The sequence below is a fragment of the Schistocerca nitens genome, chromosome 9 (genome assembly GCF_023898315.1).
Source record: "Schistocerca nitens isolate TAMUIC-IGC-003100 chromosome 9, iqSchNite1.1, whole genome shotgun sequence".
NCBI classification, from domain to species: Eukaryota; Metazoa; Arthropoda; class Insecta; order Orthoptera; family Acrididae; genus Schistocerca; species Schistocerca nitens.
In genome coordinates, this window is record NC_064622.1 from 354,257,175 (window position 1) to 354,271,375 (window position 14,201).

Here is a 14,201-nt window from a genome sequence, read left to right on the forward strand (position 1 = left end):
GGCAACATATTTCCAGTCATCAACAGTCCAATGTCGATGTTGACGGGCCCAGGCGAGGCTTAAAGCTTTGTGTCGTGGGTCATCAAGGGTACAAGAGTGGGCCTTCGGCTCCGAAAGCCCATATACACTCCTGGAAATTGAAATAAGAACACCGTGAATTCATTGTCCCAGAAAGGGGAAACTTTATTGACACATTCCTGGGGTCAGATACATCACATGATCACACTGACAGAACCACAGGCACATAGACACAGGCAACAGAGCATGCACAATGTCGGCACTAGTACAGTGTATATCCACCTTTCGCAGCAATGCACGCTGCTATTCTCCCATGGAGACGATCGTAGAGATGCTGGATGTAGTCCTGTGGAACGGCTTGCCATGCCATTTCCACCTGGCGCCTCAGTTGGACCAGCGTTCGTGCTGGACGTGCAGACCGCGTGAGACGACGCTTCATCCAGTCCCAAACATGCTCAATGGGGGACAGATCCGGAGATCTTGCTGGCCAGGGTAGTTGACTTACACCTTCTAGAGCACGTTGGGTGGCACGGGATACATGCGGACGTGCATTGTCCTGTTGGAACAGCAAGTTCCCTTGCCGGTCTAGGAATGGTAGAACGATGGGTTCGATGACGGTTTGGATGTACCGTGCACTATTCAGTGTCCCCTCGACGATCACCAGTGGTGTACGGCCAGTGTAGGAGATCGCTCCCCACACCATGATGCCGGGTGTTGGCCCTGTGTGCCTCGGTCGTATGCAGTCCTGATTGTGGCGCTCACCTGCACGGCGCCAAACACGCATACGACCATCATTGGCACCAAGGCAGAAGCGACTCTCATCGCTGAAGACGACACGTCTCCATTCGTCCCTCCATTCACGCCTGTCGCGACACCACTGGAGGCGGGCTGCACGATGTTGGGGCGTGAGCGGTAGACGGCCTAACGGTGTGCGGGACCGTAGCCCAGCTTCATGGAGACGGTTGCGAATGGTTCTCGCCGATACCCCAGGAGCAACAGTCTCCCTAATTTGCTGGGAAGTGGCGGTGCGGTCCCCTACGGCACTGCGTAGGATCCTACGGTCTTGGCGTGCATCCGTGCGTCGCTGCGGTCCGGTCCCAGGTCGACGGGCACGTGCACCTTCCGCCGACCACTGGCGACAACATCGATGTACTGTGGAGACCTCACGCCCCACGTGTTGAGCAATTCGGCGGTACGTCCACCCGGCCTCCCGCATGCCCACTATACGCCCTCGCTCAAAGTCCGTCAACTGCACATACGGTTCACGTCCTCGCTGTCGCGGCATGCTACCAGTGTTAAAGACTGCGATGGAGCTCCGTATGCCACGGCAAACTGGCTGACACTGACGGCGGCGGTGCACAAACGCTGCGCAGCTAGCGCCATTCGACGGCCAACACCGCGGTTCCTGGTGTGTCCGCTGTGCCGTGCGTGTGATCATTGCTTGTACAGCCCTCTCGCAGTGTCCAGAGCAAGTATGGTGGGTCTGACACACCGGTGTCAATGTGTTCTTTTTTCCATTTCCAGGAGTGTAGATGATGTTTCGTTGCATCGTTCGCACGTTGACACTTTTTGATGGCTCAGCATTGAAATCTGCAGCAGTTTGCGGAAGGGTTGCACTTCCGTCACTTTGAACGATTCTCTTCAGTCGTCGTCGGTCCCGTTCTTGCAGTATCTTTTTTCGGCAGCAGCGATGTCAGAGATTTGATGTTCTAACGGATTCGTGATATTCACGGTACACTCGTTAAATGGTCGTACGGGAAAATCCCCACTTCATCGCTGCATCAGAGATGCCGTGTCCCATCGCTCGTGCGCCGACTATAACACCACGTTAAAACACACTTAAATCTTGATAACCTGCCATTGTAGCAGCAGTAACCAATCTGACAACTGCGCTAGACACATGTTGTCTTATATAGGCGGCGTTGCCGACCGCAGCGAAGTATTCTGCCTGTTTACATACCTCTGTATTTGAATACGCACATGCCTACACCAGTTTGTTTGTTCCATGTACTTGGTAATCAGTCACAATATATGACAAGAAAAGTATTAGAGTATGTTTCATTTGAAAATTAGTACTATCGCGATGCAAGGACCGAGGACTTCCTGAAGCAACAACCCCCGAATGTCTCATAATATGGAACAGCTAAGTTATTATGTCAACATTCATTAACTGTGACTGAAATTTTCTAGTTTCACTCGTCTCCGTACTTGTGAATGGTTGAGGCCAGAATTACTAAGTTGTTCCAATGGTATGATTGAGAATTCACTATTACCACTTTCCAACTACAGTAAGAACTTGAGATACTGTACATTTTTCTCATTCAGCGTCAGTGGTAATTAAAGTGCTTCCCTGCTCTCACTATTAAGGATGGAATTTTAGGAGGAAGAGGTGGACACAGAGAGGGAGAGGAGGAGATTCCAGCTCAGAGATTCCAAGTATCCCTCTCTGGAAGATTGTTTATGTGTACTGGGTGTTTCACAATTCCTATCACAGGTTTCTAAGGGTTGTAGAGGAGATGAAGGAGATACAATCTGGCAAAGAAACCCATATCCAGAAATGTACTATCTGGAACAAACCATGTATCTAATTCACGATATAGCCACACTGTCATCAGCGTTCCGGTCATTGGATAACCATGACAACGATGACGTCAGGACATCTATCAAACGGCGTAGTGTTTGATGGGTAGTTCCACATTCAAAATCGCTGTGTACACAGTCACAGACGGTGCAGTATGGCACAGAGAAGACGCCTACCAGACACTGCGGTAGAGGGCCATAAGAAGAAGGGAAGCAGGACAGACGCAAACTGATGTGACCCAATAGCTTAATGTGTATTGTTCTGTTGTTTCTCGGATGTGGCGACAGTTCATAGAGACCGAAGCTGTATCCCGGAGACCAGGGCAGGGCCGACCACGTGTGGCATCAGGAAAAGAGGACCGTTATTTTGCAGAAAGGGCACGACGACACCGCCTTGGTACTGCACGGTAACTCGCATCTGACCTCGCAGTATCTGACCTCGCAGTATCCACTGGACGTGCTGAATAGAGACAAACTGTGTACAGGAGGCTTCGGCAGAATGGCCTTTATTGTCAGAAACCTGCTGTATGAGTACCTCTGACACGTCTTCACACAAGGAAACGTCTAGAGTGGAGTTGTCACCATACCACCCGGAAGGTCGAACGGTGGGCCAACGTTCTTTTCACAGATGAGTCCCGATTTGGTCTGGAGAGTGTTTTTCGACAGATTCGCATCTGGAGAGAACGTGGAACACGATTCCGGGACCTAAACATCGTGGAAAGATACCGATCTCGAGGAGGATCCCTAATGGTAGGGATTATGTTGACACTGTAGCGCCTCTTCATCAAATTTAACGAGTGAATCGATAAGTTTTGACTGCTGTAAGGTACCGTATGAGATCTTGGCACCTCATGTGCGGCTGTTGCGAGGTGCCGTGGGCCGAGACTTTGTACTGATGGATGATAATGCTCGACTTTATAGAGCACGGGTGGTTGATATTTTCTTGGAAGCGGATGATATTGCACACATTGCGTGCCCTGCTCGCTCTCTAGGTTCGAATCCCTTAGAGCATGTATAGGATGCACTAGGGAGACGGGATGCACCACGCCAGCATCCACTAACCACTCTCCAAGGCTTGCGAGCAGGTCTGCAGGAAAGATGGACGTTATTGCCTCAACATGAGATTGATGGTACCATTCACAGCATGCCTTGTCGTTGCTAGGCCTGTACTGTTACCACAAGTGGTCACACGCTATACTGAGCACATTAACCACTTGTCGGAACGTGTGTACAAATCTGTTAAGTTGGGAAAAAAGAAGTACATTTTTGTCTACCGTTATAAATGTTGCAGTTGTTTACGTTCTGTATTCTTTACATTGTTTCTACTTTATTGTCACGTGTTTATATTGTTTTGTGGCAAAATAAGCGCAATATTGCACAATTTCATTGTTCCTTTAACTTTGAACGCCACCGTAGTCTTCGTCTGACTACGAAAACAGCTACGAGAAACTGGTAAGTTCACAGCTAAGAGGATTGACTGTGGACGTGCACCAGGGTTTGTGGACCGTGTGTACGAAAGAGTGTGTCACAGATACACCCAATGCAACGAACAGCAGGATCACAACATGGGGCAAGCGCAGTAGATCACACAGGTCAGAACTCGTTGCCTCCGCTGTATGCGTACCGTGAAGAGAGAGATGTGAAAGTGAGCCCTTCTTCAATATCATTTTACATCCAAACGGTACATTTCCGGACATTGGTTTCTTATCAAGCCTTTCTACAAATTCTCCTCTACAACCCTTACGAGCCTGTAATAAGAATTGTGAAACACGCAGTATAGAGAGCCAACGACCTTGCTGCAGTGGTAATACCGGTTCCCGTCAGATCACCAAAGTTAAGAGCTGTCGGGCTGGGCTAGCACTTGGATGGGTGACATCCGGTCTGCCGAGCGCTGTTGACAAGCGGCATGCACTCAGCCCTTGTGAGGCAAACTGAGGAGCTACTTGATTGAGAAGTAGCGGCTCCGGTCTCTGACACCGACATGGGGCCAGGAGAGCTGTGTGCTGACCACATGCCCCTCCATATCCGTATCCAGTGACGCCTATGAGCTGAGGATGGCGCGGCGGTCGGTCGGTGCCTTGGGGGGGGGGGGGGGGCTGTTGAGCCTTCAGTATAGAGAACAAGAGCAGGCCTATTATACGAGAGTTGAAACTTCAATAGCGGCAACTATTAATTTTCAGCTCGTACAAAATAGTTGCCCGTTTCAAAGTTTTACTGACCTTCAAAGTAATCACCAACATTGTGTATAACCCGTTGCCAGCGTGTGTAAGTCGTAGGATACTCTTAGCAGTGCCAGTTACGTTGACACTTCGAGCGGTGCGGTCTTAAGTCAGGGGAGTGCAGTAGATGGTATAGCACTTAGCAGCCCCATCAGTCAAACAAATCAGTAACAGCTTGCACTGTATGCGCTTGAGCATTGCCTGCAAAATAATGGTCACATCCTTCAGAAAGTGTTATCACTTCTGTCTCTAAGCTGGCTGTAGGTTGTGTTCCAAAAATGAACAACATAGAGACAGAAGTTATGACACTTTCTGCAGGACCTGATCATCATTTTGCAGGACAATGCTCAAGCACGTACAGTGCAAGCTGTTACTGATTTGTTTGACTGATAGGGCTGCTAAGTGCTATACCACCTACTGCACTCCGCTGACTTAAGCCCTCGTGAGTTCAACTCGATTTCTAATCTGAAGGAAACACTTCTCGGCATTCGCTTCAGAACTGCTACAAATTCGTCGGGCAATAGACCGCGCCGCTCGAAGTGTGAACACAACTGGCACTGCTAAGAGTATCCTACGACTTGCACATCGCTGGTAACAGGTTATACACAATGCTGGTGACTACTTTGAAGGTGAGTAAAACTCTGAAACACGTATCTACTTCGTACGAGCTCTAAATAAATAGTTGCCACTATTAAAAGGTCCTACCCCCGCACTTCCCCGTGGTACTTGTGATGATACCCTCGCCTCTGATGAACACTTGCTGTCCACCACAACGTACTAGGTTCTACTACTTTGGAAGTCTTCGAACCACTCCCACATATAAGAACTAGTTTCTCACGCATGTTTTAAACGCTTTCTGTAGATGTAGGAGTATGGAATCTGCCTGCGACCTTCATCTATAGTCCGCAGGATATCGTCTAAGTAAGCGGCAATTAAGTTTCGCATGTGCGATTCTTTCTAAATCCGTATTGATCTGTAGATAGAAACTTTCCCAACTTATGCTCAAGAATTCTGCAGCAAACCGAGGTTAAGAATACTGGTCTGTAATTCTGCGCGTACGTTCTTTTACGCTTATTACATAAGGGCGACATCTGCAGTTTATTCTAAGTGCTCCGCGAAATTGTATAGTTTGCTTACGTTAGATACTGCAGAAATAGTCGTACGGAGAGGCAGGTTCTCCGGTAGACATGCAGCTGACGTCAGTCGCGGAAGCTGCGACCTCGTCCGTGAGTGCCCGCAGGCAGGGTCTACGAAGCAGAACAGCGCTCGTGTTCTTTACATTACTGCTGCTGCTGCTGCTGCTACAGCTGTTCCAGCGGCGCATATCCGCTGCACAGGAAGCCAGAGGGCGGTCGGGTTCTGTTATTTCTGCCCTCGCCGTCTGCTCTGTTTCCTTCGCTCGTTCTCTCTTACCGGCACTCGCTTCGTAGCAGGAGCTGTGACAAAAGACAATCCACACGTTACTCGTTCTTAAAATGAGGCGCTTGGAGCTAGATAATGGTAGCCACATTAAGTACGAGCGGCGTTCCTCGACCGATTTCCGTTGAAAATATGCGGAAGCTGTTTTACGACAAGGTGGAATATTCCCACTTCAAGTTCTTTAATTAGCTTCCGACAGGTGGCGTCGCTATAAGTTGCTTTCAAAATGGCGTCTGTACTGTAGGTGCGTTCTAAACAGAGAGCAGTCACTGTGTTTCTTTTGGCGGAAAACCAGAGCATCGCAGATATTCGTAGACCCTTCCAGAATATCTGCGGAGACCTGGAAGTAAATAAAGCACTATGAGTCATTGGCCGAGGCGTCTGTCACTATCGCAACGTCACGCAAAACCGTCAGATCTCCGCGCGCCGGCTGGCCGCACACAGCTGTGACTCCTGCATTGCTGGAACGTGCGGACACTCTCATTCGAAGTGATCGACGGATCACAATCGATCATCTAGCTGCTGAACTGGACATCTCTGTTGCTAGTGCTGACACAATCGTCAACCATTTGGGGCACTCACAAGTGTGTGTCCGCTAGGTTTCTCGTCGCCTAACAAAAGACCATAAAAAGCGACAAAGGAGCATCTGTGCGGGATTACTTGCGCGTTACGAGGCTGATCGTGACATCTTTTTATCGAGTATCGTCACAGGCGATGAAACAGGGCTTCATCACTTCGAACCTCTCATTGGAAGAATGAGTTCAAAGTTGCAGCCTCAGCTGATAAAGTGACGACAATGGTCTTCTGGGACTTTCAAAAGGGTTTCTAATGTTTGATGTCCTCCGTCATGGTGCAATGACCATCTTGGAAGTGTATTGCGCAACTTCAGGAAATGAAGAAACGACAACAGCGTGTTCGTCGCCACAAAAATGGGAACGTACTTCTCCTTGGCCATGTCAACGAAACGCTCACACAAGCATTGCGCATTCGAGAGGAGCTCACAAATATGCACTGGGCTGTTCTTCCTTATCCATCCTGCTGCCCGGATCTGGCACCTTCCGACTTCCATCTGTTCGGCGCAATGGAAGATGCACACCGCGGCAGTTAGTACATCGATAATGGGACGGCTATTGATGAAGGAACACGTTGGCTCTGACGTCAACCAATAGGGTGATACCAAGCGGGCACCCAGTAAGGTGGCATAAGACAATCGTTTTAAACTGAGATCATGGTGAAACATAGGGTTCTGAAGCCAAAGTCGTGGGCAATAATATGACATATTGGAATCCTAAATAAAACTAATTTGCTTTCAGAAAAAAAGTGTTACATTACTTATTGAAGGCTATTCACCTAAATTTTACACGAGAGACATATGAAAAATGGGTCAAATGGCTCTGAGCACTATGGGACTCAACTGCTGAGGTCATAAGTCCCCTAGAACTTAGAACTACTTAAACCTAACTAACCTAAGGACAACACACACATCCATGCCCGAGGCAGGATTCGAACCTGCGACCGTAGCGGTCGCGCGGTTCCAGACTGTAGCGCCAGAACCGCTCGGCCACCAGCGGCCGGCCAGAGACATATGAAGATACAAAAAATTTCATAAATCAAGTGATGGACACAAGAGGTATGCTTATTGCACTGTAAGTTACAACATACATAAAGATTTCGTTGTCACTTAAAATAGACCATTTTTTGACCACTGCACATAGAGAAAAACAATATTAAGTAGAAGGAATATAGCCGGCCAGAGTGGCCGTGCGGTTCTAGGCGCTACAGTCTGGAGCCGAGCGACCGCTACGGTCGCAGGTTCGAATGCTGCCTCGGGCATGGATGTGTGTGATGTCCTTAGGTCAGTTACGTTTAATTAGTTCTAAGTTCTAGGCAACTGATGACCTCAGAAGTTAAGTCGCATAGTGCTCAGAACCATTTGAACCATACAAGGAATATAAATAATTTCTGGCTTTTCACTGTATACCACCGAAGTTTCAGTGCCAACATATGGCTTCACTGACCACAATTAACGTTTCCCTCAGCTTAATCTAAGTTACAGCCAACAACTAACTGACTCCATCAACCTGTTCTGTGGCGTCGTTGTGAGTGAGAATCAATCATATACTGCATCCACCACAGCTATAGAGGAAAGCAGGTCATGCAATCAGGCAGACAGACGTCTCCGTGAATTAAGTGATTCAGGGAAACTGAACCAGGATTTGAGGCAAAATATTTGGAAACTGTAATGTATGAAAGGTAACAGAATGTCCATCTGTTGCAGCATTTCTTTTGTTATGTTGTATTGTATTGTATGTTAACCGGGGGCCTAGAAACGACAGAGAGGCTCCGTCCCCGACGAAGCCGCAGTGGTCCACAACCCCACGACGACTACAGCAGTCCACTTCACCCCTCCGCCGCCCCACAAGCGAACCACTCTTTCAGAGTTATCGTGCGGTTCGGCCCCCGGTGGACCCCCCCCCCCCTCGCCAGAGGGAACGTCTCACACCAGATAAGTGTAACCCCTATGTTGCGTGGTGGTAGAATAATGTTGGTGTACGCGTACGTGGAGAACGTGTTTGCGCAGCAATCGCCGACATAGTGTAGCTGAGGCGGAATAAGGGGAACCAGCCCGCATTCACCGAGGCAGATAGAAAACCGCCTAAAAAGCATCCACAGACTGGCCGGCTCACGGGACCTGGACACAAGTCCGCTGGGCGGATTCGTGCCGGGGACCACGATCTCCTTCCCAATCCGGAAAGCCGTGCGTTAGATCGCACGGCCAACCGGGCGGGCTATTTGTTATGTTACTAGTTATGTCTGTTTCCTTACAGGAGAAAAAATTGAGAGATTACGAATAGCATGAACCTACGAAACTACAGTGAACAATACAGCAATTTTAAAGCTATGCACTGAGGTGACAAAAGTCATGCGATAGCGATATGTACACACACAGATGGCAGCAGTATTGCGTACACATGGTAGTACATTGGCGGAACTGTCATTTGAACTCAGGTGCTTCATGTGAAAAGGTTTCCGTCGTGATCACGGCCGCACAACGGGAATTTATCGACATTAAAAGCTGAATGGTAGTTGGATTTAGAGACATTCTGTTTCGCAAATTGTGTAAGAATTCAATATTCCCAGGTCCACAGTGTCAAGAGTGTGGAGAGAATACCAAACCTCAGGCATTACCTCTCACGACGTCTTTCACATACCGACCGGGAGCAGCGATGTTTGCATAGAGTTTCCAGTGCTAACAGACAAGCAACACTGCTTGAAATAACCGCAGAAATCAATGTGCAACGTACGACGAACGCATCCGTTAGGACAGTACAGCGAAATTTGGTGTTGCTAGGCTATGGCAGCAAACGACCGCCGCGAGTGCCGTTTCTAATAACACGATATCGCCCGCAGCGTGTCTCCTGGGCTTGTGAGCATATCGGCTGGACCCAGACGACTGGAAAATCCTGGCCTTGTCAAATGAGTCCCGATTCCTGTTAGTAGGGGCTGGTGGTAACTTCCGAGTGGGGAGCAGACTGCACGAAGCCGTGGACCCAAGCTGTCAACAAGGCACTGTGCATGCTGGTAGTGTCTCCATAATGGTGAGGACTGTGTTTACATCGAATGGACTGGCTCCTATTGTCGAACTGAACCGATAATTTACTGGAGTCTGTTATGTCTGGCTACTTGGAGATCATTTGCAGCCAATCATGGGCTTCTTTCTTATGGATGACAATGCGCCATATCACCGGGCCACACTTGTTCGCGGTTAGTTTTAAGAACATTCTGAACAATTCGAGTAAATGACTTGGCCACCCAGATTGCCCGACATGAATCCTATCAAATATTTATAGGACATAATGAAGAGGTCGCTTCGCGCTCAAAATCCTGCACAGGCAAGATTTTCAGATTTTCACGATTATGGACAGCTACAGATGCAACGTGGCTCAGTATTTCTGCAGGAGAGTTCCAACGACTTGTCGAGCCCATGATATTGCACTAAGCCGGGCAAACCGGGGTCCGAAAAGATATTAGGAGGCATCCCACGGCTTTTGTCACCTCACTGACCATAACAACAGAGTGTGGGCTGCCTTTTCTTGGTTTCTTCAAATACTCCTCTACCATTCGCTTGTCATCGTCTAGTAGATATGATAACGAAAGAAATCTCAATATTGCTCAGTGTGTAGCTTTCCATTAACTAGCCCCGAGGGCTTCAGTTCACAATGATACGCACACACACACACACACACACACACACACACACACACACACACACACAAAATGGTTCAAATGGCTCTGAGCACTATGGGACTTAACATCTGTGGTCATCAGTCCCCTAGAACTTAGAACTACTTAAACCTAACTAACCTAAGGACACCACACACATCCATGCCCGAGGCAGGATTCGAACTTGTGACCGTAGCGGACATGCGGTTACAGACTGAAGCGCCTAGAACCCCCCCCCCCCCACACACACACACACACACACGCAGCACACAACATATACGGGGTGAACCAGAACTCAACCGACAAACATTCAGAGGTCTTTCAGGGAGATCTTCTGAGTATTTTAGTATAAGAGACCCACGGTCTGCCACGGATCGTTATAGAGTTACTGTATTTCGTTTGGTTTCTTGCTCCAGTTAGCTTTGTATCTGTATTGCACTGAAAATGGTGCACGCAGCGCGAATTCGAAAGTATGAGCTGCGCGTCTTGTTTCTTTTCGATGACGGTACCTGCTGTTGGCCCATTTTATTCTTCGTCTTCAAGCTGGCATTCAGTACTGCTCAGCTTTGTCTGGGGTTTGTTCCTCTGGCAGTGTTAGTTGTACGTTAACAGTGATACACAGCTGTATGGAGAGAATTACTGTTGAACCGTTGGTCGATGTACAACTCGTGTACGGTTTTACTGAAAGCAATGAAGGAGCGGCACAACTACGCCATGCTGAGATGTTCCCACAGCGACGGCAGCCACACCGCACCACCTCACAATACAGTCTTTCGTCCGAGGGTTCTTGCATTACTCTGTGTTGTGTGTTGTACGTTTTGGTTGTTACTTATTACAGTCTTCTTCACTGTTGTGAAGATATTTTCACAGAAACAATGGTCACTGCAGTAACAAAGAGTATAAATAACACTACATTAATACTCTGTAACGACCAGCTGAGACCTGAGTCCGTTCTACCGAAGTACTCAAAACGTTTCCCTGAACAGAGTCGGAAAATTTGTCATTGGACTTATGGTTCATTCTGTCTGCACAATACATGAAGGCAGGCAACCCATTCAAGAACCCTTCGAAGGGGTTGCCTGTCCTCAGGCGCTATAGCAACAACAAAGCTGGATTCAGGTGTACCTGTGTCGAAGTTCATGTGCAGGTACATTCTTCAAGTGTGCAACAAAAGTGCACAGATGGAATTGGGGGGTGTTGCCAAACTGGAGATCTGAGAGGGACTCATTGTCGTTTCATTCACGTGTGTCTCAACTTTGCGCGCGAAGATGGAGGGCAGAGAAAGCGTAAGCACCCTTTGCTGTTTCGGATCAAATTCAAATTCCGTCAAACGGTTTTGAATGGTCCTTTGTGGCTCCACACCATATCCCACAAAAAAACTTCGGGCGCGCTACACTCCAAATGGGTGCGCTGACGTTCAGTGGGGTTGCAGCCCCACGCCATCTTGACAGGAGGGGTGAATCACCCAGGGGGTGTCAGCAGCGTCGAACGTTGTCAAGAACGTCGTCCTGTTGTTCATCGCACTGCGAACTGCAGCTATCGACGGAGGAATGTAAGGGAATCAACGCCCCAAGGGAAGAGGTGGTTATAGACTGAAGCGCCAAAGAAACTGTAAGGCATAAGCATTCAAATACAGAGATATGTAAGCAAGCGGAATATGGCGCAGAACACAGCATCTCCGAGATAGCGATGAAGTGGGGATTTCCCCATACGACCATTTCACGAGTGTACCGTGAATATCAGGAATCCGGTAAAACACCAAATCTCCGACATCGCCGCGGCCGGAAAAAGATCCTGCAAGAACGGGACCAACGACGACTTAAGAGCACCGTTCAATGTGACAGAAGTTCAACCCTTCCCCAAATTGCTGCAAATTTCCATGCGGGGCCATCAATAAGTGTCAGCGTGCGAAACATTTAACGAATCATCATCGATATGGGCTTGCAGAGCCGATGGCCAACTCGTGTACCCTTGATGACTGCGCGACACAAAGCTTTACGCCTCGCCTGGGCCCGTCAACATTGACATTGGACTGTTGATGACTGGAAACATGTTGTCTGGTCGGACGAGTCTCGTTTCAAATTTTTTCGACCGAATTGACGTGTACGAATATGGAGACATCCTCACGAATCCATGGATCCTGCATGGCAGCAGGGGACTGTTGAAGCTGGTGGAGGCGTGTGCAGTTGGAGTGATATGGGACCCCCGATACGTCTACATACGACTCTGACACGTGACACGTACGTAAGCATCCTGTCTGATCACCTACACACATTCATGTCCATTGTGCATTCTGACAGATTTGGGCAATTCCAGCAGGACAATGTGACAACCCACATGCCCATAATTGCTACAGAGCGGCTCCAGGAAGACCCTTCTACGTCTAAACTCTTCTGCTGGCCACCAAACTAGTCAGACATGAACATTTTTGAGCATATCTGGGATGCCTTGCAATGTGCTGTTCAGAAGAGATCCCCACCCCCTGGTACTGTTACAGATTTAAAGACAGCCGTGCATGGTGTCATTTCCCTCCAGCGCTAGTTCAGAGCCGCGCGGAGTGGTCACGCGGTTAGAGGCGCCCTGACACGGACCGCGCGGCCCCTCCCGCCGGAGGTTCGAGTCCTACCTCGAGCATGGGTGTGTGTGTTGTTCCTAGCATAAGTTAGTTTAAGTTAGTTTACATAGTGTGTAAGTCTAGGAACCGATGACCTACACAGTTTGGCCCCTTAGGAATTCACACACATTTGAACATTTGAACTACTTCAGACACTGGTCGAGTGCATGCCACGTCGTGTTGCGGCACTTCTGGGTGCTCGCGGGGGTTCTATACGATATTAAGCAGGTGTACCAGTTTCTTTGCCTCTTCAGTGTATTTACGCCCTTTATGCGACCACCTCAGGTCGTCTTGTGTCGATTCCCAGCGGCGGGGAGTCTGAAATATTTTCCTCGGCTATCCATAAGATAAGCGCGTGATTTCAATGCTGCGGGTCGAGGATCCGAACTCCATTGCGGGGGCGTCAAAAGAAGGCAGGAAATGTGGTAAGAGGTGGTGTAACGACCATCCCATGGCGTGACACGTCCACGATGGCGTTGGGCAGAACTGCAGTGAAATTTTGTGTCAACGTGGCGTCATTAACCCACCTTACAGCTGACATGAGATTCTGAGTGTTGACGTCCAAATTCCAGCCCTTGTCGTCGAAGAACAGCAGTTCGCATGTTGCACGAACTAGACGCCTGCTTCGGAGGCACATACACACTGCTGGTCGCCCCTTGGTTCATCTGGCCAGTCAGTTGCTCAACAGTTGACACCTATTCTCTCGTACACATCTCCGCATCTGTCATCCACCTCTGCAATCTATGGCCTGTGGTGCCTTTTGACATTGCGGACTTTCAAAACAGAAAAATGAAATGATGCTGATGGCCCTCAACTACGTACCCTCTGACTCAGAGTTGAAATATTAAAAGTTTTGGCTGGTTTCGTTGTCTAGGGGCTGAGATACGTAGTTGCCGCATTACAAGCCAAATACTGGTGAGTCTACAGTATACAATATGAATTTTCACATGAATCAAACGGTCAAAGGTCCCTATCACTCAGCAATTGCGAATGTAACGTAGAAATTTATAAATGAAAGATTGCAATTAAATAAAATCTGCATGTACTATCTTAATGACTTTAAATGATTAGTACGATTGTAGAAGTACTGGCCGGCCGCGGTGGTCTCGCGGTTCTAGGCGCGCAGT